This window comes from Salmo salar, chromosome 14 (genome assembly GCF_965601325.2).
Source record: "Salmo salar chromosome 14, fSalSal1, whole genome shotgun sequence".
Taxonomy (NCBI): Eukaryota; Metazoa; Chordata; class Actinopteri; order Salmoniformes; family Salmonidae; genus Salmo; species Salmo salar.
Genome location: NC_138304.1, coordinates 18263197 through 18288793, shown reverse-complemented (window position 1 = coordinate 18288793; position 25597 = coordinate 18263197). Strand labels below are relative to the sequence as shown.

The 25597-nt window shown below is 45.0% G+C and overlaps 1 long non-coding RNA gene across 2 annotated transcripts; it reads left to right on the top strand.

The window, feature by feature from the left end:
* The first annotated feature begins 1218 nt into the window (after positions 1–1218).
* On the top strand, positions 1219–24224 carry LOC106568868 (uncharacterized). 2 transcript variants are annotated; one of them, XR_006758755.2, is made up of 4 exons: positions 1219–2659; positions 3973–4047; positions 20016–20068; positions 20251–24224. It is a non-coding gene; the product is annotated as an uncharacterized LOC106568868 (long non-coding RNA). The 2 variants fall into 2 exon arrangements; XR_014380318.1 differs by lacking the exons at positions 20016–20068; positions 20251–24224 and having other exon boundaries at positions 3973–15779.
* Positions 24225–25597: the final 1373 nt, after the last annotated feature.

Here is a 25597-nt window from a genome sequence, read left to right as displayed (position 1 = left end):
CACGCCACAATCACACCTGCACAAGAGGACATACATAGACCAACATGGGCAGATAAATATAATAAGAATAGTGTTCAAGGGACGGTCATCCATAACCAGAAAAATACTATAGGTGGATGGTGTATATTTTCAAAACAATGAATTGATGTACTTAATCTACTTCCCTAGTAGGTGTCATGACTCCTTTCATTAATCTGATGAATGTTATTTATCTATATATTGCATCGTATATGTTACAAATTCCAATTTGTTGTGGCTAACGTTAGCAAGGTGGCTGTGGCTCACGTTAGTTAGGGTAGGGGTTAAGGTTAGGGTTAAGTTTGAAGTTAGTGTTTGGAGATAGGGTTAGGCATTAAGGTTAGGGTTAGGGGAAGTGTTAGTTAACATGCTAAGTAGTTGAAAGGTTGCGACACTGAACACAAATATAAACGCAACATGCAGCGAAATGGAGAAAGGGAGATGGAGAAAAAGGGAAGTAAATAGTTTGCTTGAATGTTCGAGTGCAAAGAGTGAGAGGGAATTAGGGGAGGCCAGAGAGGGGGAAAGTACATTCAGTTTGGAGTAGTAGAGAGAGCACAGGATCAAGACTTCGACATAAAGCATTATATCAGGAACTACATCTCGAGACAGCTGGACCAACCAGACGGTACTGAGTCCAACACTCTGACTGAGAGCTGAGAGCCGAGAGCCTCAGAACCCACAAGATGAGGAATCTACTGATATTAATCATCCTGTCCTTCATGACAGGTAATACACTTGTTATAACACTCTATAGCAATGTAATAACACCCAGTAAGTATTCTTTAAAATACTTCTACTCTAGAGTCTGGAATACCAGTGTGTATGGATAATATGATGATGCCACCACTGTTTTCTAATGTCATCTCAGGTTGTGTGAGCTGCCTTGAAGTGGAAGGATGCTCAGGAGGAACTGTCATCTTCACCTGTAAATACCCAGACAACTATCAAAACAACGATAAATATTTCTGCAAGGAATCAACTCAAAGTTGTGAGGAGAAAATAAAAAGTGGGATGAAGAACACCTGGGAGAACAAGGATAGATTCTCTCTGTGTGACACTAATAGGGAACTCTTTACAGTGATAATCAGAAAACTGGAGAAAAAAAAGATGAAGGGAACTACAAATGTGAAGTGGCCACATCAGATCCATCAAGTGGCCATGTTACTATCGTGGAGCTGAAAGTAAAGGAAGGTGAAAGACTTTTATTTTAATTTAGCAAAAGATGAATAGAACTTAAAGGGCAATTCCGCTACTTTTCAACCTCATAGTCATTATCTTCAGCACCATACCAGTGTCTACATATGTGAAAACGCCACATTTCTATGATCTGTGGTTAGAAAGATAAGAAGAAAGGTCTTTAAAAAAATGCTTCTCTGTGACAACACAGGGTAGGATCAAAACTTTTATTTAAACGGAGTGGCTGTGGATCCAACTTTTCCCAGGCCTTTTTTTCCTGAATTAAAGATTTCGAAGCTTCTGCGTGTGCAGATCACGTTCTCCGCATGTTTATGCTCTACTTAACATCTATCTATATATTATATTCTCTGCTCTACTCGTAAAGAACAGGTTACTCTGGCAAATGGTGTTAGAATAAAGTCAGATCAAAGCTGAATCCGTGTCTGCAAGATTACGTAATGATAGCATTCTACATAACAGAACTGCATATAATAGTTACTGTAAGACAAAAACACCACAGCATTTTTCTCCTACATATGGCCAAAACTCAACAGCGCAAAACACGCAAAACACACAGGTAGGCTATGCTACAGTTTGTTAACACCATCTGCTCTAAAATATGCGCACTCTACATCATTCAAAACAACACTGTAGGGTACTTCAAACAACACTGCATAACTCAAGAAGATCTAAACGCGTGCAAAGTAGAGGTAAAAAGACTCATGCACAGAACTTGAGCCGCACATTTGCAGAAGCTTCGAGACCTTTAGTCCAGGAAAAAAAGGTCACAGAGAAGTTGGATCTGCAGCCCCAGACTTTTTAAGACCTGCAACGAGTTTCTAGCCAGAGGGAGGCTATTTTCTTGCTCCCCACGTCACTGTTAATCTCACAGAAAATACCTGTTTATAAAATGTTACAACTTTTGATGACGTCATCGGGATGATGTCAACTTTTTAAAAAGTGCCTTTTTCACATATGTAGACACTGGTATTGTGCTGGAGATAATGAAAATGAAGTTGAAAGTAGTGGAATTGCCCTTTAATCCAGTTAAATTTGGCTAGTCATGGTGGTCATCAAGTGAGGGTGAAAGGAGAGACTGAGGTAATAAAGGCTGAGGTTGTTTTTCCCTTGACAGATGACTGCTTTAAGAAATCAGTCAAAGAGACAGCCTATCTGGGGAGAAACGCTACCATCACCTGCAAGTATCCAGAGGACCATGAGAATCGCACCAAGTATTTCTGCAAACAAGACGATCGCTTCATCTGCAAAGACAATATCACTTTAGAATCTGAAAAAATATCAAACAAACATGGTCGATTATTTGTGTCTGATAACAGAAGGTAGAGAGTCTTCACTGTGACTTTCACCAACCTGACTGTGGAGGATACAGGGGTATACTGGTGTGGTGGGAAAACTCATGTCTACACCACCCTGATCACTGAAGTAGAACTCGCAGTTAACGGTGAGTGTAAGCATTGTTATTCATATCATCTACTCCAAGCACAGTTTTTTCCCCCAATTTATTTTGTTTTTAGACAAAAGAGAAATAGTAAAACCATCCAGCTTATGTAGCAAGGCCTACTAGTATCTTGTTCACAGAGAATGCAAGGAATCAAGGAAAGACAAATTGTGAAAGAGCACTTCCTTTTGTCACTTCCTGTGTTGTGTTTCTATGTGGTGAGCTAGCTGTGAAATCTGGGCATGCTTGGGTATGCTTAGTCATGAGATAGTGGTCTGTGAAGGATTTGGGGATTTTGACAGTCCACTTTACAATTAGCTTGTAATCTTTGCTCTATGATGCCAACGACTTACTATCAAAGCACACTCTTCCAGCTACTTAGCCTATTGGTCATTTCAACTAATGAACTGTCTTACAATAGTACACTCTTAGAAAAAAGGGTTGCAAAAGGGTTCTTTGGCTGTCCCCATAGGATAACCCTTTTTTGGTTCTAGGTAGAAAAAAATGTGCTATGTAGAACCAATAAAGGTTCTTCGGTTGTCCCCATAGGAGAACCCTTTGAAGAACGCTTTTTGGTTCCAGGTAGAACCCTTTCTGGGTGCTGGTAGAACTCTTTTGGGTTCCATGTAGAACCCTCTATGGAAACGGTTCTATGTGGAACCCAGAAGGGTTCTACCTGGAACCAAAAATAGTTCTTCAAAGGGTTCTCCTATGGGGACAACCGAAGAACCTTTATTGGTTCCACATAGCACATTTTTTTCTAAGAGTGAAGGGAACTGTGGGCCTATTACTCCACTGTGTATAGTTTGTTCTCATAGGAGACATTGTGAACAAATAATGTTCACTGTCAAGTTAGTGCGCACTACAAATATGAAAAAGAAATGAAGTACTATTTGCATATGAAGATGTTATGTATTGCACCTATAATATTCCTCTATTGTATGTGGGCCCACTGTTAGGTTACTCAGGCAAACAGCAAGTTTAGCTAAAAAAACAACATCTAATTTAATTGTGAATCTGACTGTATATGTGAATATGCATATGTCTATATGAATAGTGTATACAATGGATTTGTGTTTTTTGGTGTTGTCTCTTGACAATATATGACTCTCTTATCTTATTTTTAATTAAATGTACTATTATCTTAGGTGGTTCTTGTCTATAACTGTTCTGTAGTCTGTCATTTATTTTTCTATGTTTTGTGTGGACCCCAGGAAGAGTAGAGGAATGGGGATCCTTATAAACTAAATATTTGTGAGGCTGTAATTGTGGCAAGCAGTTAAATCATTTCCCCTTTTTGTGTCTCTAACGATTAGCGCCACCCAAGACCACCACGGTGACAACCATGTCTCCTGCATCTTCATCCAGGTCACCACCATCACCACTAAATAGTAAATCAAACCTTGATATGTACATTTTTTGTTTGTTTGTTTTTTGTATATTTTTTTAGGGGATAGATCAGATGTAATATTGCAGCTAGATTGTGGTGTCTATCGATGTAATTGTCTGCATAATTTCCAATCCCCCATATATATATTTGTACAGTGCATTCGGAAAGTAATCAGACCCCTTGACTTTTCCCACATTTTGTTACATTACAGCCTTACTCTAAAATTGATTCAATCGTTTTTTCATTTATCAATCTACACCCCATGATGACAAAGCAAAAACAGGTTTTTAATATTTTTGCAAATGTATTAAAAGTAAATATCACATTTACATACACTACCATTCAAAAGGTTTAGAACACCTACTCATTCAGTTTTTCTTTATTTTACTATTTTCTACACTGTAGAATAATAGTGAAGACATCAAAAGAGTGAAATAGCACATATGGAATCATGCAGTAACCAAAAAAGTGTTAAACAAATCTAAATATATTTTATATTTGAGATTCTTCAAATAGCCACCCTTTGCCTTAATGACAGCTTTGCACACTCTTAGCATTCTCTCAACCAGCTTCATGATCTAGTCACCTGGAATGCATTTCATTTAACAGGTGTGCCTTCTTAAAAGTGAATTTTTGGAATTTCTTTCCTTCTTAATGCGTTTGAGTCAATCAGTTGTGTTGTGACAAGATAGGGGGGTATACAGAAGATAGCCCTATTTGGTAAAATACCAAGTCCATATTATGGCAAGAACAGCTCAAATAAGCAAAGATAAACAACAGCCCATCATTACTTTAAGACATGAAGGTCAGTCAATACAGAAAATTTCAAGAACTTTGAACGTTTCTTCAAGTGCAGTCGCAAAAACCATAAAGCGCTATGATGAAACTGGCTCTCATGAAGACCACCACAGGAATGGAAGACTCAGAGTTACCTCTGCTGCAGAGGATAAGTTCATTACCAGCCTCAGAAATTGCAGCTCAAATAAATGCTTCAATGAGTTCAAGCAACAGACACATCTCAACATCCACTGTTCAGAGGAGACTGTGTGAATCAGATCTTCATGGTCGAATTGCTGCAAAGAAACCACTACTAAAGACACGAATAAGAAGAAGAGACTTGCTTGGGCCAAGACACAAGAGCAATGGACATTAGACCAGTGGAAATGTGTCCTTTGGTCTGGAGTGTCACACCCTAATCTGTTACACCTGTCTTTGTGCTTGTCTCCACCACTCACCAGGTCTCCCATCTCCCCTCATTATCCCCTGTATACTTACAGTTGAAGTCGGAAGTTTACATACACCTTAGCCAAATACATTTAAACTCAGTTTTTCACAATTCCTGATTTTTAATCATAGTGGAAATTCCCTGTCTTAGGTCAGTTAGGATCACCACTTAATTTTAAGAATGTGAAATGTCAGAATAATAGTAGAGAGAATGATTTATTTCAGCTTTTATTTCTTTCATCACATTCCCAGTGGGTCAGAATTGTTCATGCACTCAATTAGTATTTGGTAGCATTGCGTTTAAATTGTTTAACTTGGGTCAAACGTTTCGGGTAGCCTTCCACAGGCTTCCCACAATAAGTTGGGTGAATTTTGGCTCATTCCTCCTGACAGAGCTGGTGTAACTGAGTCAGGTTTGTAGGCCTCCTTGCTGGCACATGCTTTTTCAGTTCTGCCCTCAAATCTTCTATGGGATTGAGGTCAGGGCTTTGTGATGGCCACTCCAATAGCTTGACTTTGTTGTCCTTAAGCCATTTTGCCACAACTTTGGAAGTATGCTTGGGGTCAATGTCTATTTGGAAGACCCATTTGCGACCAAGCTTTAACTTCCTGACTGATGTCTGGAGATGTTGCTTCAATATATCCACATAATTTTCCTACCTCATGATGCCATCTATTTTGTGAAGTGCACCAGTCCCTCCTGCAGCAAAGCACCCCCACAACATGCTGCTGCCACCCCCGTGCTTCACGGTTGGGATGGTGTTCTTTGGCTTGCAAGCCTCCCCCTTTTTCCTCCAAACATAACGATGGGCATTATGGCCAAACAGTTATATTTTTGTTGCATCAGACCAGAGGACATTTCACCAAAAAGTACGGTCTTTGTCCCCATGTGCAGTTGCAAACCGTAGTATGGCTTTTTCAGGTTAACCTTTTTGGGTTATGTCGATATAGGACTTGTTTTACTGTGGATATAGATACCTTTGTACCGGTTTCCTCCAGCATCTTCACAAGGTCCTTTGCTGTTGTTCTGGGATTGATTTGCACTTTTCGCACCAAAGTATGTTCATCTCTAGGAGACAGAAAGCGTCTCCTTCCTGAGCAGTATGACAGCTGCGAGGTCCCATGGTGTTTATACTTGCGAACTATTGTTTGTACAGATGAACATGGTACCTTCAGGCATTTGGAAATTGCTCCCAAGGATGAACCAGACTTGTGGAGGTCTACAAATTACAGTTCTTGGCTGATTTATTTTGATTTTCCCATGATGTCAAGCAAGAGGCACTGAGTTTGAAGATAGGCTTTGAAATACGTCCACAGGTACACCTCCAATTGACTCAAATGATGTCAATTAGCCTATCAGAAGTGTCTATAGCCATGACGTTTTCTGGAATTTCACAAGCTGTTTAAAGGCACAGTAAACTTAGTGTATGTAAACTTCTGACCCACTGGAGTTGTGATACAGTGAATTATAGGTGAAATAATCTGTTACGGTGTCGTAAGGATTGGACCAAGGTGCAGCGGGAACGTGTATACTCATCTTCTTTATTTATTGAAAAGAAGGAAAAACAAAAAGATACACGTATACAAAACAATGAACGACACTAAACAGTCCTGTCAGGTGCACAGACACAAAACAGGAGAAAACTACCCATAAATCCCATAGAGAAAACTCCCCTCTTAAATAATACCTTCAATTAGAAGCAACTAGGAGCAGCTGCTTCCAATTGAAGGGCAACCCCATTAACTAAACATAGAAATAGAAAGACTAGAACTAACATAGAAATAAACTAACAAGAACATAGCCCAACAAACCCCGAAACACTCTAAACAAACACCCCTCTTACATAGGAACATAGCCCAACAAACCCCGAACCACATAAAACAAACACCCCCTGCCACGTCCTGACCAAACTGCAATAACAAATAACCCCTTATACTGGTCAGGACGTGACATAATCTGTCTGTAAACAATTGTTGGAACAATTACTTGTGTCATGCACAAAGTAGATGTCCTAACTGACTTGCCAAATCTATAGTTTGTTAACAAGACATTTGGGGATTGGTTGAAAAACGAGTTTTAATGACTCCAACCTAAGTGTATGTAAACTTCCGACTTCAACTGTATACCTGTGTTCTCTGTTTGTCTGTGCCCAGTTCGTTTTGTTCGTCAAGCCTACCAGCGTTTTTCCCCTTGCACCTGTCTTTTCCTATAGTTCCTGTTTTCTAGTTTTCCTGGTTTTGACCATTCCGCCTGCCCTGACCCTGAGCCTGCCTGCCGTCCTGTACCTTCCCCCAGCACACTGGATTACTGACCTCTGCCTGCCCTGACCCTGAGACTGCCTACTGTTCTGTACCTTTTGGACTCTGATCTGGATTACTGACCTCTGCCTGCCCTTGACCTGTCGTTTTGCCTGCCCCCCTGTTCTAGTGATAAACATTTGTTTCTTCAACACTGTCTGCATCTGGGTCTTCCCTAAAATGTGACATGGACTCCAAATTGGGGGGGGGGGGGGAATATCTGGCTGCCTGTTGGCTCCACTCCTGGGCCTTATATGGACTTCCTGCCCCAACGAGGAAAGGCTGTCGTTCGTTAAGCCAGGGAGTGCTTGAGGATAAAGGAGGAAGCAGCCTGCACAAAGGGGCAGAGTAGGAGAGAACCAAGAGCGGTACGAAGAGTGAGAGAAGCAAGAACAATATCTGTGTGATTAGCCGTTGTGACCTGGATTGTCGGACTACCCCCCTTGTGTACCGGACTAGATTGGCTGAGGACCCGAGTGTGAGGATTACTCCTGGAAAACGGAACAGACAAAGAGAATGGCTTGTGGACTGTGAGGTGATTGGTAAATTCCCCCTTCTTTCCTCGTGTACCAAAATCCCTAATAAACTTCCCATTTGCATTCTGATTGTGTTACTGGTGCCTGATTTGTTATTGAACTTGGTGATGTGGAAACCCCACAACCTTGAACCTGCTACATATGGTGGAGAATGCGGGCAAACAAAACCAAGCTCAATAACTAAACAAACACAGAGCACAATGGAAGCATTGGTGAGGCAGCTGCTGGAGGCGAACATAGCACAGCAGGCTATGCATCAGGAGTTGCTGGAGGAACAGCGTCAGCAGACCGCTCGTATGCGAGCTGAACTCAGCCAGCTGACAGCCACCTAGGCCAGCATAATGGCAGGCACAACAATCTCTCATCCCAAACCTAGTAGGTTTATATTGAAGCTGACAGAGGCTGACGACGTCGAGGCTAACCTACAAGCCTTCGAAAAGACGGCGGCTAGGGAGAAATGGCCCCATGAGCAATGGGCGAGCCTGCTAGTAACCCTTCCTGTCAGGCGCGGCACAGAAGACATATCAGGATCTGACGGTTGACCAGGCGACACATTACGAGGTGCTGAAAAAGGAAATCCTGCACCGGCATGGTTACACCCTGATCCGTGCTTCTACACCTGCATTGCTTGCTGTTTTGGGTTTTAGGCTGGGTTTCTGTACAGCACTTTGTGATATCAGCTGATGTAAGAAGGGCTATATAAATAAATTTGATTTGACTAGCAGGGCACAAAGATTCCATGATTGGGCGTATGATCTTACAGCATCCCCCGATCACAAATGCATGATCTAATTAGGCTGGCCAACTGCTGAACCCCTGATGCTCATGACCATCGAGAAAGTGGTCATAGATACATATATACGCTCTCTCCCATTCACAGCTAAAAAGTTAGCCAGCAAAGCTAACCCGCAGAGTGCAGATCAGCTGGTGGAACTGGTTGAAGGACAACAGGTGGCTTTGGAGGTCCTGTGCAGCGGACAACCACGGAAGGCTGAACCGTCCACTCGCCCGAAGAAGCGGAAAAGGAAGGAGGACCACACTGGGACCCCAACCAAGGATGAGGGGACACCAACAGCCAATTCCCCGAGATTACGCCCCTTCCTGAACCTGGACAGCAGGAAGTGCTATGGGTGTGGTGAGCTGGGACACATCGCCTGGAACTGTCCAGCCCACATTGTCCCAATGCCTTCATCAGTCAATGAGGTAGTCACCGGGCATCCCTGCGGCTTACTGAGGGCATGCTGGGCTGAGGAGAGTGGTTCTTCCCCTGTCTCCCCGGTAGGAGCCAACGGAAAGGACACCACAGCACTTTTGGACTCCGGGAGTATGGTGACCCTGATCCGACGACCTGACTTCGCCCAGTCCCCGAACCTGACTGACACCGTGGCCATCACGTGCATACATGGTGAGACCAAGGACCTACCACACTCCTCCACCTACAGACCACAAAGGGACAACACATGGGACCAGTGGGAGTTGTCCCAAACCTGCCTGTGCCAGTCCTTATCGGATGGGATTTCCAGATGTTCCACCAACTGTGGACCAGTATGTCCGAAGATGTGGGGAACCGAGGGAACCAGAAGGGAGGAGGAAGTCGGAAAGGTCGGAGGGACACCAGAAGGAAGGATGCCCAGCTGTGTGGATTCCAGGAAGTGGACCCCCAGGCATCAACCTATTCCCTCTCGGAGGGGGACTCTGAAGCCAGACTGGAGGGAGAGGTGGCGAGTATGAAAGACATGTTCCCAATGGACCATGAGGTGGCACCAGAGCCCGCCTCTCTAGCGGGCCGGTTCAGCACGGCCCAACTGGAGGATCCCACCTTGGCCAGCCCTCTCCAGCAGGTGACCATAATGGACGGAAAGCCCGTGGAGGGGGTAAGTCGAATAACCTACCCTAATTTCTCTATGAAAAAGAAGTTGCTGTATCAGGTCGTGAAGAAGAATGACGAATGTCTGGAGTTGTTGTTGGTGCCCCGTCCCTTTATACCTTCTGTTGGCGTGCTCCCACCTTCTTGGGGCTCACCTAGGGGTGGAAAAGATCTTAGACAGAATAAAGGCACGATTTTACTGGTCAGGGGTGAAGAAAGCAGTGGAAGAATACTGCCAGCAGGTAGCTCCAAAACCCATTTATTCACTCCCTTAATTCCCCTACCCATTATTTCAGTTCATTTCAGCAGGATCCCAATGGATCTGGTGGGACCTCTACCCAAGAGCAACCGAGGGCACCAATACATACTGGTGATTTTGGATTATGCCACCAGGTACCCGGAAGCCATTCCCCTGCACACCATGGCCACCAAGGGAATTGCACGTGAGTTGGTTATGCTGTTCTCCTGAGTAGGCATTCCCGATGAGATATTGACCGACCATGGCACCCCGTTCATGTCACGAATCATGAAGGATCTATGCAAGCTAATGAGAATAACCCAGTTGCGCATCTCAGACCGATGAATTGGTGGAAAGATGTAATCAAACCCTGAAGCAGATGTTAAAGAAGGTGATGGAGGCTGACGGAAATAATTGGGACCAGCTGCTACCCTACCTGATGTTCTCGATCTGAGAAGTGCCCCAAGCTTCAACAGGATTCTCTCCCTCCGAACTCCTGTACGGGAGACGACCCCGAGGACTGCTGGACGTGGCGAAAGAAGCCTGGGAACAGCAACCGTCGCCCCACCGAACCTTGGTGGAACACGTGGGAGACATGAAAAATAGGATGGCAACCCTGTGGCCCCTGGTACGTGAACACATGCTGGAGGCCCAGGAGGCCCAAGTGAGGGTGTACAACAGAGGGGCACAACGAAGGGACTTTCAGCCCGGAGACAAAGTGTTGGTTTTGGTCCCCACCTCAGAATGTTACTTTTTGGCCCGATGGAACGGGCCATACGGAGTCATTGAGAAGGTGGGTGAAGTTAACTATAAGGTCAGACAGCCGGGACGTAGGCATCTGATCCAGATTTACCATGTGAATCTGCTAAAGAACTGGAATGCACGTGATGTACTCTACTCTATTTGCCCGAAGAAGGCTACCATAGAGGCCGAGCCGGCGGAGGTGCCAATGGGGGAGCAGCTGAGCCAAGCCCGGAAGCAGTAGCTGAGGGAGTTGGTCGGCCGAAACCAGGATGTGTTCTCCAGTGAACCAGGACACACCGTACTGGTACAGCACTGCGTCATCACCAAACCCGGGAAAAAGGTGAAGTTGAGACCCTACAGCATACCAGAAGCAAGGAGAGAGGCTGTCAGGCCCAAGGTAAAAACGATGTTGGAAGCTGATATAATCGAAGAGTTGATTAGTGAGGGGTGCAGCCCCATAGTTTTGGTGCCGAAACCAGACGGCACCATCCAATTCTGTAATGATTTTAGGAAGGTAAATTCAATCTCAAAGTTCGACGCCTACCCCATGCCCCGAATTAATGAATTAATTGAATGGCTAGGGACTGCCTGATTTATCAGCACGCTCGACCTGACGAAGGGTTATTGGCAGGTGCCCTTAGCTCCTGAGGCACGGGAGAAAACTGCTTTTGCCACCCCGGATGGTCTGTTCCATTACAAGAAGCTGCACTTTGGACTGCACGGGGCCCCGGGCCACCTTTCAGAGGTTGATGGACTAGGTTTTCCGACCCCATCGGAAGTACGCAGTGGCATACATCAATGATATTGTGATCCATGGAAGTGAGTTGGAGACACATCTAAACCAGGTGAGCGTGGTAGTGTAGGCCTTATGGAAGGCGGGGCTCACAGCAAACCCAAAGAAATGTTGGCTTGGGTGAGTACCTGAGGTACACGATCGGGAGGGGATGTGTCAAACCCCAAGTGAAGAAAGTGGAGGCGATTCGGAACTGGCCCCGCCCCCTCACCAAGAAGCAGGTATGCACATTTGTGGGGTTGACTAGTTACTACCGGAGACTTATTCCCCACTTTGCCTCCCTAGCCAGCCCCCTGACAGATCTGACCAGGAGCGTCTGTCCGCCCAGGTGAAGTGGACCAAGGAGACAAAGAAAGCCTTCCAGGACCTAAAGGGAGCACTGTGTTCTACACCCGTGCTGGTGACACCGGACTTCTCCAAACCAGTGGTGGTTAAGATCGATGCGTCCGAAACAGGGGTGGGTGTTGTCCTATCACAGCTCCAAGAAGGTGAGGAACACCCAGTCATGTACATTAGCCGGAAGCTGTTGCCGCAGCAACAAAGATATCCCACGGTGGAGAAAGAATGTCTAGTGATCAAGTGGACACTAGAAACGCTGAAGTATTACTTATTGGGATGGCGCTTCACCCTCATAATGGACCATGCATCACTGGTTTGGATGTCACGGAATAAGGACAGTAATGCCCGGGTCACCCACTGGTTCCTATCCCTACAGCCCTTTGCTTTCTCTATCGTCCACAGATCAGGTGCCGCCCATGGAAATGCTTATGCCCTCTCCAGGAGGTATGCTCTAGGGAGCTGGATCTCCCCTCCCTCCCAGTCGGAGCTGAGGGGGGCGGTGTGTAGGAGATGGCAGGGAGAGGTGAGTGGAGTGGTCATTGTGAGGAGATATCTGGCAGCCTGTTGGCTCCACCTCCGGGCCTTATATGGACATACTGCCCCAACGAGGAAAGGCTGTGGCTCGTTAAGCCAGGGAGCGCGAGTGAGAGAAGCGAGAACAATATCTGTGTGATTACCCGTTGTGACCTGGACTGTCGGACTACCCCCCTTGTGTACCGGACTGGATTGGCTGAGGACCCGAGTGTGAGGATTACTCCTGGAAAACGGAACGGACAAAGAGAACGGCTTGTGGACTGTGAGGTTATTGGTGAATTCCCCCATGTACCAAAATCCCTAATAAACTTGCCATTTGCATTCTGATTGTGCTACTGGTGCCTGTTTTGTTATTGAACTTGGTGACATGGAAACCCCACACCCTTGAGCCTGCTACAATATGTTATTGCGGGTGTCGCAAAATGCTTGTGCTTCTAGCTCCGACAGTGCAGTAATATCTAACAAATTACACAACATATACACACAAATCTAAGTAGGAATGAATTAAGACTATATACATATGGACGAACGATGTCAGAGCGGAACGGACTAAGATACAGTAGAATAGTATAGAAAACAGTATATACATATGAGATGAGTAATGCCAGATATGTAAGCATTATTAAAGTGACTAGTGTTCCATTCCTTAAAGTGGCCAGAGATTTCTAGTCTATGCCTATGCCTATGCCTCTAATGTGCTAGTGATGGTTGTTTAACAGTCTGATGGCCTTGAGATAGAAGCTGTTTTTCAGTCTCTCGGTCCCAGCTTTGATGTACCTGTACTGACCTCGCCTTCTGGATGATAGCGGGGTGAACAGGCAGTGGCTCAGATAGTTGATGTCCTTGATGATCTTTTTGGCCTTCCTGTGACATCGGGTGCTGTAGGTGTCCTGGAGGGTGGGTTGTTTGCCCCAGATAATGCGTTGGGCAGACCGCACCACCTTCTGGAGAGCCTTGCGGTTGCGGGCGGTGCAGTTGCCGTACCAGGCTGTGATACAGCCCAACAGGATGCTTTCAATTGTGCATCTGTAAAAGTTTGTTAGGGGACAAGCCAAATTTCTTTAGCGTCCTGAGGTTGAAGAGGCTCTGTTACACCTTCTTCACCACAGTCTGTGTGGGTGGTCCATTTCAGTTTGTCAGTGATGTGTACGTCATGTAACTTGAAGCTTTCCACCTTCGCCATTGCGGTCCTGTCGATGTGGATAGGGGGTGCACCCTCTGCTGTTTCCTGAAGTCCACAATCATCTCCTTTATTTTGTTGACGTTGAGTGAGAGGTTGTTTTCCAGGCACCACAATCCCAGAGCCCTCACCTCCTCACTGTAGGCTGTCTCGTCATCGTTGGTAATCAAGCCTACTACTGTTGTCGTCTGCAAACTTGATTGAGTTGGAGGCGTGCTTGGCCACGCAGTCATGGGTGAGCAGGGTGTACAGGAGGGGGCTGAGCACCTACCCTTGTGGGGCCCCAGTGTTGAGGATCAGCGGAGTGGAGGGGATCTTTCCTACCTTCACCACCTGGGGGCGGCCCGTCAGGAAGTCCAGGACCCAGTTGTACAGGGCAGGGTTCAGACCCAGGACCTCATGCTTAATAATGAGCTTCGAGGGTACTATGGTGTTGAATGCTGTGCTATAGTCAATAAACAGCATTGTTACATAAATATTCCTATTGTCCAGATGGGATAGGGCAGTGTGCAGAGTGATGGCGATTGCGTCGTTTGTGGATCTATTGGGGCGGTAAGCAAATTGAAGTGGGTCTAGGGTGGCAGGTAAGGTAGAGGTGATATGACCCTTGACTAGTCTAACAAAGAATATCTAGTTAACAGAAGAAAAGAAAGAGAAAATCAGGACAGAAGAAAAAGGATATCAAAGTGAAACAGTTCTCTAAAGACACAGGAGACAATAATACAAGAAACAACACTTCTGTAGCTTGTCAACTATGTGTCTGTCTATCCCTGTTCTCTCCTCTCTGCACAGGCCATACAAACGCTTCACACCGCGTGGCCGCTGCCACTCCAACCTGGTGGTCCCAGCGCGCACGACCCACGTGGAGTTCCAGGTCTCCGGCAGCCTCTGGAACTGCCGGTCTGCAGCCAACAAGGCTGAGTTCATCTCAGCCTATGCTACCCTCCAGTCCCTAGACTTCCTGGCGCTGACGGAAACATGGATTACCACAGATAACACTGCTACTCCTACTGCTCTCTCTTCGTCTGCCCACGTGTTCTCGCATACCCCTAGAGCATCGAGCCAGCGGGGTGGTGGCACTGGAATCCTCATCTCTCCCAAGTGGACATTCTCTCTTTCTCCCCTGACCCATCTGTCTATCTCCTCATTTGAATTCCATGCTGTCACAGTTACCAGCCCTTTCAAACTTAACATCCTTATCATTTATCGCCCTCCAGGTTCCCTTGGAGAGTTCATCAATGAGCTTGACGCCTTGATAAGTTCCTTTCCTGAGGATGGCTCACCTCTCACAGTTCTGGGTGACTTTAACCTCCCCACGTCTACCTTTGACTCATTCCTCTCTGCCTCCTTCTTTCCACTCCTCTCCTCTTTTGACCTCACCCTCTCACCTTCCCCCCCTACTCACAAGGCAGGCAATACGCTTGACCTCATCTTTACTAGATGCTGTTCTTCCACTAATCTCATTGCAACTCCCCTCCAAATCTCCGACCACTACCTTGTATCCTTTTCCCTCTTGCTCTCATCCAACACTTCTCACTCTGCCCCTACTCGGATGGTATTGCGCCGTCCCAACCTTCGCTCTCTCTCTCCCGCTACTCTCTCCTCTTCCATCCTATCATCTCTTCCCTCTGCTCAAACCTTCTCCAACCTATCTCCTGATTCTGCCTCCTCAACCCTCCTCTCCTCCCTTTCTGCATCCTTTGATTTTCTCTGTCCCCTATCCTCCAGGCCGGCTCGGTCCTCCCCTCCTGCTCCGTGGCTCGACGACTCACTACGAGCTCACAGAACAGGGCTCCGGGCAGCCGAGCGGAAATGGAGGAAAACTCGCCTCCCTGCGGACCTGGCATCCTTTCACTCACTCCTCTCTACATTCTCCTGTTCTGTCTCTGCTGCTAAAGCCACTTTCTACCACTCTAAATTCCAAGCATCTGCCTCTAACCCTAGGAAGCTCTTTGCTACCTTCTCCTCCCTCCTGAATCCTCCTCCCCCTCCCCACCCCCTCCTCCCTCTCTGCGGATGACTTCGTCAACCATTTTGAAAAGAAGGTTGACGATATCCGATCCTCGTTTGCTAAGTCAAACGACACCGCTGGTCCTGCTCACACTGCCCTACCCTGTGCTTTGACCTCTTTCTCCCCTCTCTCTCCAGATGAAATCTCGCGTCTTGTGACGGCCGGCCGCCCAACAACCTGCCCACTTGACCCTATCCCCTCCTCTCTTCTCCAGACCATTTCCGGAGACCTTCTCCCCTTCCTCACCTCGCTCATCAACTCATCCTTGACCGCTGGCTACGTCCCTTCCGTCTTCAAGAGAGCGAGTGTTGCACCCCTTCTGAAAAAACCTACACTCGATCCCTCCGATGTCAACAACTACAGACCAGTATCCCTTCTTTCTTTTCTCTCCAAAACTCTTGAACGTGCTGTCCTTGGCCAGCTCTCCTGCTATCTCTCTCAGAATGACCTTCTTGATCCTAATCAGTCAGGTTTCAAGACTGGGCATTCAACTGAGACTGCTCTTCTCTGTGTCACGGAGGCTCTCCGCACTGCTAAAGCTAACTCTCTCTCCTCTGCTCTCATACTTCTAGAGCTATCTGCCTCCTTTGATACTGTGAACCATCAGATCCTCCTCTCCACCCTCTCCGAGTTGGGCATCTCCGGCGCGGCCCACGCTTGGATTGCGTCCTACCTGACAGGTCGCTCCTACCAGGTGGCGTGGCGAGAATCTGTCTCCGCACCATGCGCTCTCACCACTGGTGTCCCCCAGGGCTCTGTTCTAGGCCCTCTCCTATTCTCGCTATACACCAAGTCACTTGGCTCTGTCATATCCTCACATGGTCTCTCCTATCATTGCTATGCAGACGACACACAATTAATCTTCTCCTTTCCCCCTTCTGATAACCAGGCGGCGAATCGCATCTCTGCATGTCTGTCAGACATATCAGTGTGGATGACAGATCACCAGCTCAAGCTGAACCTCGGCAAGACGGAGCTGCTCTTCCTCCCGGGGAAGGACTGCCCGTTCCATGATCTCGCCATCACGGTTGACAACTCCCTTGTGTCCTCCTCCCAGAGTGCTAAGAACCTTGGCGTGATCCTGGACAACACCCTGTTGTTCTCCACTAACATCAAGGCGGTGACCCGATCCTGTAGGTTCATGCTCTACAACATTTGCAGAGTACGACCCTGCCTCACACAGGAAGCGGCGCAGGTCCTAATCCAGGCACTTGTCATCTCCCGTCTGGATTACTGCAACTCGCTGTTGGCTGGGCTCCCTGCCTGTGCCATTAAACCCCTACAACTCATCCAGAACGCCGCAGCCCGTCTGGTGTTCAACCTTCCCAAGTTCTCTCACGTCACCCCGCTCCTCCGCTCTCTCCACTGGCTTCCAGTTGAAGCTCGCATCCGCTACAAGACCATGGTGATTGCCTACGGAGCTGTGAAGGGAACGGCACCTCCATACCTTCAGGCTCTGATCAGGCCCTACACCCAAACAAGGGCACTGCGTTCATCCACCACTGGCCTGCTGGCCCCCCTACCTCTGAGGAAGCACAGTTCCCGCTCAGCCCAGTCAAAACTGTTCGCTGCTCTGGCACCCCAATGGTGGAACAAGCTCCCTTACGACGCCAGGACAGCGGAGTCAATCACCACCTTCCGGAGACACCTGAAACCCCACCTCTTTAAGGAATACCTAGGATAGGATAAAGTAATCCTTCTAACCCCCCCCCCCCCCCCCTTAAAATATTTAGATGCACTATTGTAAAGTGGTTGTTCCACTGGATATCATAAGGTGAATGCACCATTTTGTAAGTCGCTCTGGATAAGAGCGTCTGCTAAATGACTTAAATGTAAATGTAAATGTAGTCTCTCAAAGCACTTCATGATGACAGAGGTGAGTGCTACGGGGCGATGGTCATTAAGTTCAGTTACCTTTGTTCCTGTACCCAAGAAGGCAATGATTGCCATCTTGAAGCATGTGGGGACAGCAGACTGGAATAGGGAGAGAATTTGAATATGCCCGTAAACACACCAGCCAGCTGGTCTGCGCATGCTCTGAGGACGCGGCTAGGGATGCCGTCTGGGCCGGCAGCCTTGCAAGGGTTAACACGTTTAAATGTTTTACTCACGTCGGCCACGGAGAAGGAGAGCCCACAGTCCTTGAATGTCCTTGTAAATAGATGTGCAGCAATGCTCCCTATCCAACCTGACAGAGCTTGAGGATCTGTAGAGAAAAATTAGAGAAACTCCCTAGATACAGTTGTGCCAAGCTTGTAGCGTCATACCCAAGAAGACTCAAGGCAGTAATCACTGCCAAAGGTGCTTCAACAAATTATTGAGTAAAGGGTCTGAATACTTATGTCAACGTGATATTTCAGTTTTTTATGTTTAATACATTTGCAAAAAATTCTAAAATCCTGTTTTTGCTTTGCTATTATGGGGTATTTTGTGTAGTTTGATGAGGGGGTAAAACTATTTAATCAATTTTAGAATAAGGCTGTGACATAACAAAATGTGGAAAAGGTCAAGGGGTCTGAATAGTTTCCGAATGCGCTGTATAACTGTTTGGTTTGGTTCTGTCCTCTATAGTGCTGTCCGGTTATAACATGATGTTGTGTCCCATCACGGTACTCTAGATAGTCACCACCACACACACACACAGCTGTTTCCTTTGAAGATGTTTATATGATTTTGCAGTGGTGTAAAGTACTTAAGTAAAAATACTTTAAAGTACTACTTAAGTAGTTTTTTGGGGTATCTGTACTTTACTTTACGATATATATTTTTGACAACTTTGACCTTTTCTTCACTTCATTCCTAAAGAAAATAATGTACTTTTTACTCCATACATTTTCCCTGACAACCAAAAGTACACATTCCATTTTGAGTGGCTAGCAGGACAGGACATTTGTCAAATTCATGCACTTATCAAGAGAACATCCCTGGTCATCACTATTGCCTCTAACCTGGCAGACTCACTAAACACAAATGCTTTTTTTGTAAATTATGTTGGAGTGTTGGAGTGTGCCCCTTGCTATCTGTAAAAAAATAATTAACCGAGAAAATGGTCTGGTTTGCTTAATATAAGCACTTTGAAATGCTTTTACTTTCCATTTTATATTTTAGCAATTACATTTACTTTTGATACTTAAGTATATTTAAAACCAAATACTTTTAGACTTTTACTCAAGTAGTATTTTACTGGGTGACTTTCACTTTTACTTGAGTAATTTCCTGTTAACGTTTCTTTACTTTTACTTAAGTATGACAATTGGGTACTTTTTCCACCACTGTGATTTTGGTGATCCGAATGAGTTGGAATCTTATTGTTGTGGTTATTTCAATACATGCACAACACTCAGACATTCGTGTTCCTGTCGACAACAAAAAGTCCTCAGAAACATGTGTCTTCTCCCTTTTGACAACAATAACACTCTGACCTGACCTGAGTGGGCGGGTGCAGTAGCCAGATGCGCACTCTGATTGGTTGGGCATGGCAGGGCTTTGATGGGTGAGGCATAACTTAGGTAGGCTGAGCAGCCGAACAAACAGGACTGAAGGGAAACTGAAGGGACTGTGAGGGGAAGTTAGGTAGAGAGGAGAGGAGAGGAGAGGAGCAGGACAGCCTTTTTTACACTAACTTTTCCCATTATGTAGGATACATCCAACGTATGCACCACACAAAACGCACTGCAATTTCCTCTGCAAAGCAATGACGCTGTCGGTCTGATTGAGGCTTAAGTTACACTGGAAGGACTGTATGTAAGCAGAAAAGAAGAGCTAATTGCTTGTGGTCTATGTAAGCAGAAAAGAAGAGCTAATTGCTTGTGGTCTACTCTCTCTGTGTGTGCGTGTTTATGTGTGGGTGTGTGTGTCTTCAAGGTACCGCTGTGGTCACCATTGTATCTGTTGGGTGTTTGCTGTCTTCCTGGTCATTGTCTACAGTTGTAAACGCAACAAACAGAAAGGTTGTTTTTTTTTAAACACACACACACACACACACTCCAGTGGAAGCTGCTGAGGGGAGGACGGCTCATAATAATGGCCAGAATAGTCCGAATATTCAATAGAATTGATCAAACACATGGTTTTGATATGTTTGATACCATTCCATTCACTCCACACACAAAGACACACACAGAGCAGACCACATCCAATCAGCTCCTCTGGTCTGCTTCCAGTGTAACTCTCCCTATGTGTGATGTGTGCTTTGTGTACCACAGGAGCTGCCTCCTCAACACACAGGCTGAGCACAGATGCAGGGAATAATGGAAAGGTCAGTGTGTGTGTGTGTGTGTGTGTGTGGTGTGTGTGTGTGTGTGTGTGTGTGTGTGTGTGTGTGTGTTTACGTAAGTGTGTGTCAAACAATTTGTTCCTCCCACTCCCTCTGTCTTCGTCCTCCCTCTCTTCTCCCTCCTCCTCTTCATCCTAGTCTCTCCTCCTCTTCCTCCTCTCCAGGGTGGTCATGGTATTGGTGACTCTGAAGGTATAAAAGAGCGCTCCCTTCAGCCAGACTCAGTTCCGGCGACCACCATCTACGCCTCTGACTCTCTTCACTACGCCAGTGTCAACTTCCAGAAGAACCCCGTCTGCCCCACCGAAGCCACCGCCGCCATCGCTAAAGAGGACACTCCTTTTGCTGACTACGCCACTGTGAACTTTGGTCAAAGCCCCGCCTAATCTATGGTCAATCATCCAAACAGGGCTTCGGAGGCTGTACTTCACAGTCAACAAACCCTGAGACACATGAGTCACTGGCGACCAATCACAACGGATATAGGCCTACACACACTGGCAACCAATCACAAGGGGCGTGTTTTAAACTCTGTGCCACTCGATGTCTTTCAAATAAGAGGACATTTTGTAAATAATTACAAAATAATTACAAAATTACAAAATGTCCTCTTATTTGAAAGACATCGAGTGGTAGAAAAGGTAGAAAAGGACACTATCCCCTCAAGGGTTACAACGTGCGTTTACACTTCTCTAAGTAGCTTTCCTTCACTGGAGACAGGACATGAGACATTCTGTGCATCAGAGGGGTAAAGACTAGGGCACTATGCAAAGGCAGTCATGTAGGGAAGCCCTACAGCTGCATCATCTGCTTCATGTCCTTACAGTCAGATGTGTTGCTGACTTCTCTTCCATGTCTTTTCACCCCTTTATGTTTGGGACACTTAATTTGCATTTTAAGTTTTTATCAGTAAACTCAGTAACTGTCTCATCTGGCTCCCGAGTTGCGCAGTGGTCTAAGACACTAGATCTCAGTGCAAGAGGCGTCACTGCAGTACCTGGTTTGAATCCAGGCTGCATCAATTCCGGCTGTGATTGGGAGTCCCATAGGGCGGCGCGCAATTGGCCCAGTGTCAACCGGGTTTGGCCGGGGTAGGCCGTTATTGTAAATAAGAATTTGTTCTAAACTGATTTGCCTAGTTAAATAAAGGTTACATTTAAAACATATACAGTGGGGGAAAAAGTATTTGATCCCCTGCTGGTTTTGTACGTTTGCCCACTGACAAAGAAAGGATCAGTCTATAATTTTAATGGTAGGTTTATTTGAACAGTGAGAGACAGAATAACAACAAAAATATCCAGAAAACCGCATGTCAAAAATGTTATAAATTGATTTGCATTTTAATGAGGAAAATAAGTATTTGACCCCCTCTCAATCAGAAAGATTTCTGTCTCCAAGGTGTCTTTTATACAGGTAGCGAGCTGAGATTAGGAGCACACTCTTAACCTGTCTGGGCTAGGGGGCAGTATTTTCACGGCCGGATGAAAAACGTACCCGATTTAAACTGGTTACTACTCTTGCCCAAAAATGAGAATATGCATATTATTAGTAGATTTGGATAGAGAATACTCTGAAGTTTCTAAAACTGTTTGAATGTTGTCTGTGAGTATAACAGAACTCATATGGCAGGCAAAAACCTGAGAAAAATCCAAGCAGGAAGTGGCCTGTCTGAGAATTTGTAGTTCTTCTTTTGATTCTCTATCGAAACTACAGTATCTGTGGGGTTACGTAGCACTTTCTAAGGCTTCCATTGGCTCTCTAAAGCCTTCAGAAAGCGGATTGAGGCGTCTCCTGTCTCTGGGCAGAGTATAGTAGCTCAATTTCTCAGTGGTCTGCCTGGTGACAAAGAGATTGGATATGCTCGTTCACGAGACCACGCTGTTTTTTCTTTTCCTCTTTGAATGAATACACTATTGTCCTGTTGGAATATTATCTCTATTTTACGAGAAAAAGACCATAAAAATTGATTTTAAACAGCGTTTGACATGCTTCTAAGTACGGTAATGGAACATTTTGATTTTTTTTGTCTCGAAATGCGCTCGCGCGTTACCCTTTGGATAGTAACCTGAACGCACGAACAAAACGGAGGTATTTGGACATAACTATGGATTATTTGGAACAAAAACAAAATGTATTGTGGAAGTAGCAGTCCTGGGAGTGCATTCTGATGAAGATCAGCAAAGGTAATACAATTTTTCTAATACTAATTCTGAGTTTAGTGTTGCTCGAACTTGGCGGGTGTCTGAATAGCTCACCGTGATGGCTGAGCTATGTACTCAGAATATTGCAAAATGTGCTTTCGCCGAAAAGCTATTTTAAAATCTGACATAGCGATTGCATAAAGGAGTTCTGTATCTATAATTCTTAAAATAATTGTTATGTATTTTGTCAACATTTATGATGAGTAATTTAGTAAATTCACCGGAAGTTTTCATTTTCTGAACATTTTCTGAACATCACACGCCAATGTAAAAAGCTGTTTTTTGATATAAATATGAACTTGATTGAACAAAACATGCATGTATTGTATAACATAATGTCCTAGGAGTGTCATCTGATGAAGATCATCAAAGGTTAGTGCTTCATTTAGCTGTGTTTTGGGGTTTTGTGACATATATGCTTGCTTGGAAAATGGCTGTGTGATTATTTTTGGCTATGTACTCTCCTAACATAATCTAATGTTTTGCTTTCGCTGTAAAGCCGTTTTGAAATCGGACAATGTGGTTAGATTAACGAGAGTCTTATCTTTAAAATTGTGTAAAATAGTCGTATGTTTGAAAAATTGAAATTATTGCATTTTTGAGGTTTTTGTATTTCGCGCCACGCTGTTCCACTGGCTGTTGAATAGAATGGGACGGTCACATCCCACCTAGCCCATAGAGGTTAAAGGGAGTGCTCCTAACCGCAGCTTGTTACCTGTAAAAAAGACACCTGTCCAAAGAAACAATCAATCAATCAGATTCCAAACTCTCCACCATGGCCAAGACCAAAGAGCTCTCCAAGGATGTCAGGGACAAGATTGTAGACCTACACAAGGCTGGAATGGGCTACAAGACCATCGCCAAGCAGCTTGGTGAGAAGGTGACAACATTTGGTGCAATTATACGCAAATGGAAGAAACATAAAAGAACTGTCAATATCCCTCGGCCTGGGGCTCCATGCAAGATCTCACCTCGTGGAGTTGCAATGATCATGAGAACGGTGAGGAATCAGCCCAGAACTACACGGGAGGATCTTGTCAATTATCTCAAGGCAGATGGGACCATTGTCACCAAGAAAACAATTGGTAACACACTACGTCGTGAAGGACTGAAATCCTGTAGCGCCCACAAGGTCCCCCTGCTCAAGAATACATATACAGGCCCGTCTGAAGTTTGCCAATGAACATCTGAATGACTCAGAGGACAACTGGTGAAAGTGTTGTGGTCAGATGAGACCAAAATGTAACTCTTTGACATCAACTCAACTCGCCGTGTTTGGAGGAGGAGGAATGCTGCCTATGACCCCAAGAACACCATCTCCACCGTCAAACATGGAGGTGGAAACATTATGCCTTGGGGGTGTTTTTCTGCTAAGGGGACAGGACAACTTCACCGCATCAAAGGGACGATGGACGGGGCCATGTACCGTCAAATCTTGGGTGAGAACCTCCTTCCCTCAGCTAGGGCATTGAAAATGGGCCGTGGATGGGTATTCCAGCATGACAATGACCCAAAACACACAGCCAAGGCAACAAAGGAGTGGCTCAAGAAGAAGCACATTAAGGTCCTGGAGTGGCCTAGCCAGTCTCCAGACCTTAATCCCATAGAAAATCTGTGGAGGGAGCTGAAGGTTTGAGTTGCCAAATGTCAGCCTCGAAACCTTAATGTCTTGGAGAAGATCTGCAAAGAGGAGTGGGACAAAATCCCTCCTGAGATGTGTGCAAACCTGGTGGCCAACTACAAGAAACATCTGACCTCTGTGATTGCCAACAAGGGTTTTGCCACCAAGTACTAAGTCATGTTTTGCAGAGGGGTCAATTACTTATTTCCCTCATTAAAATGCAAATCATTTTATAAAAAATTTTACATCTGTTTTTCTGGATTTTTTTGTTGTTATTCTGTCTCTCACTGTTCAAATAAACCTACTATTAAATTTATAGACTGATCATTTCTTTGTAAGTGGGCAAAGGTACAAAATCAGCAGGGGATCAAATACTTTTTTCCCCCACTGTATATAAAAAATGTGTGTCCTCCTTTTTCATTCTTGTTGACCCAATTAGTCAGACACAGGCAGACTGGACTCTACACATCTCACTTGTGCTCTAGTTCTGTTTGTATCCATAGAGTCATGCTGTTTGAAAACATCCACTTCTGGAACAGAGAAAGATACATAATGTATATGGACTTAGCATTCATACTCCTGTCCTGCCAAATGCCTATCTGGTAACAATATCTGACTAATATCTGGTAACAACCACAAGAACATACACACACACACACACACACACACACACACACACACACACACACACACACACACACACACACACACACACAAACTGTAGCCACTGTGGTGGTTTGATAGAGGAAGTCACAGACACTATCTTCCTTGTTGTGTTCATCTGAGTCAGACACAGATAGACTGAACTCTACACATCTCCTCTCTTCTCTAATGTTGTTTGTACTCATAGAGTCCGGATGTTTGAAAACATCCACCTCTGTAACAGAGAAAGATATATATATGGACATAGCATTCATAGTCCTTTGCTGTCGTATGTCTAATATCTGGTAACAATGACAAGAACATCCAGAAACAAACTATTCTGTACTGTTAGTAGCCTAAGAGGAGCTATGGTTACTTAATAAATATGCACATTTCTCATCATTCAAATTAGAGACATTTGTTAGAAAATGTTCCACTTTTAGACACCAACTGGATGTCAAAATGTACTTTCTATAACCTACAGTATCTAGATTATCTCAAAACTAACTAAAAACAAGTTACAAGAGGAAAACATTTCAGGGTCATTTATAACTGTAATTGGAATATGTATATGTCTGTTTGTCTATCTGATTGTCCCTAAGGCCTCACTCCTATGAGGTAGCTGTCCTTTTAATCTGAATAGGATTGTGTTATGTAGCCAGCACTGCCTTGCCAAGCAAAAGAGCAGTAACTGCTCATAAAGTGAAACTGAGAAAAATGACTTCAAAGTGTTTTTATTGTCCAGCCAAATGAATTGTAGGCAGATCATTGGAGATATGGTTATCTGTTGTCTTACTATGAAGTTATTTTTTATTCATATTGACCCTGACCTCTGACATGACCTTTGTCCCTAGACGGGCAGTTACTGCCTTCTTGCTTGGTACACCCACTGGAATACGTTTCCATGACGATTGTTTTTAACACAAACTTGTGTTAATATGTTTTTGTATGCGGCTGTCAGTGTCATATAGTTTCATATTTGTATCAGCGAAGAACAATAAATAATACCAAGGTCAACCGTAGACCCTGCAGCACAAAGCTCAGTGA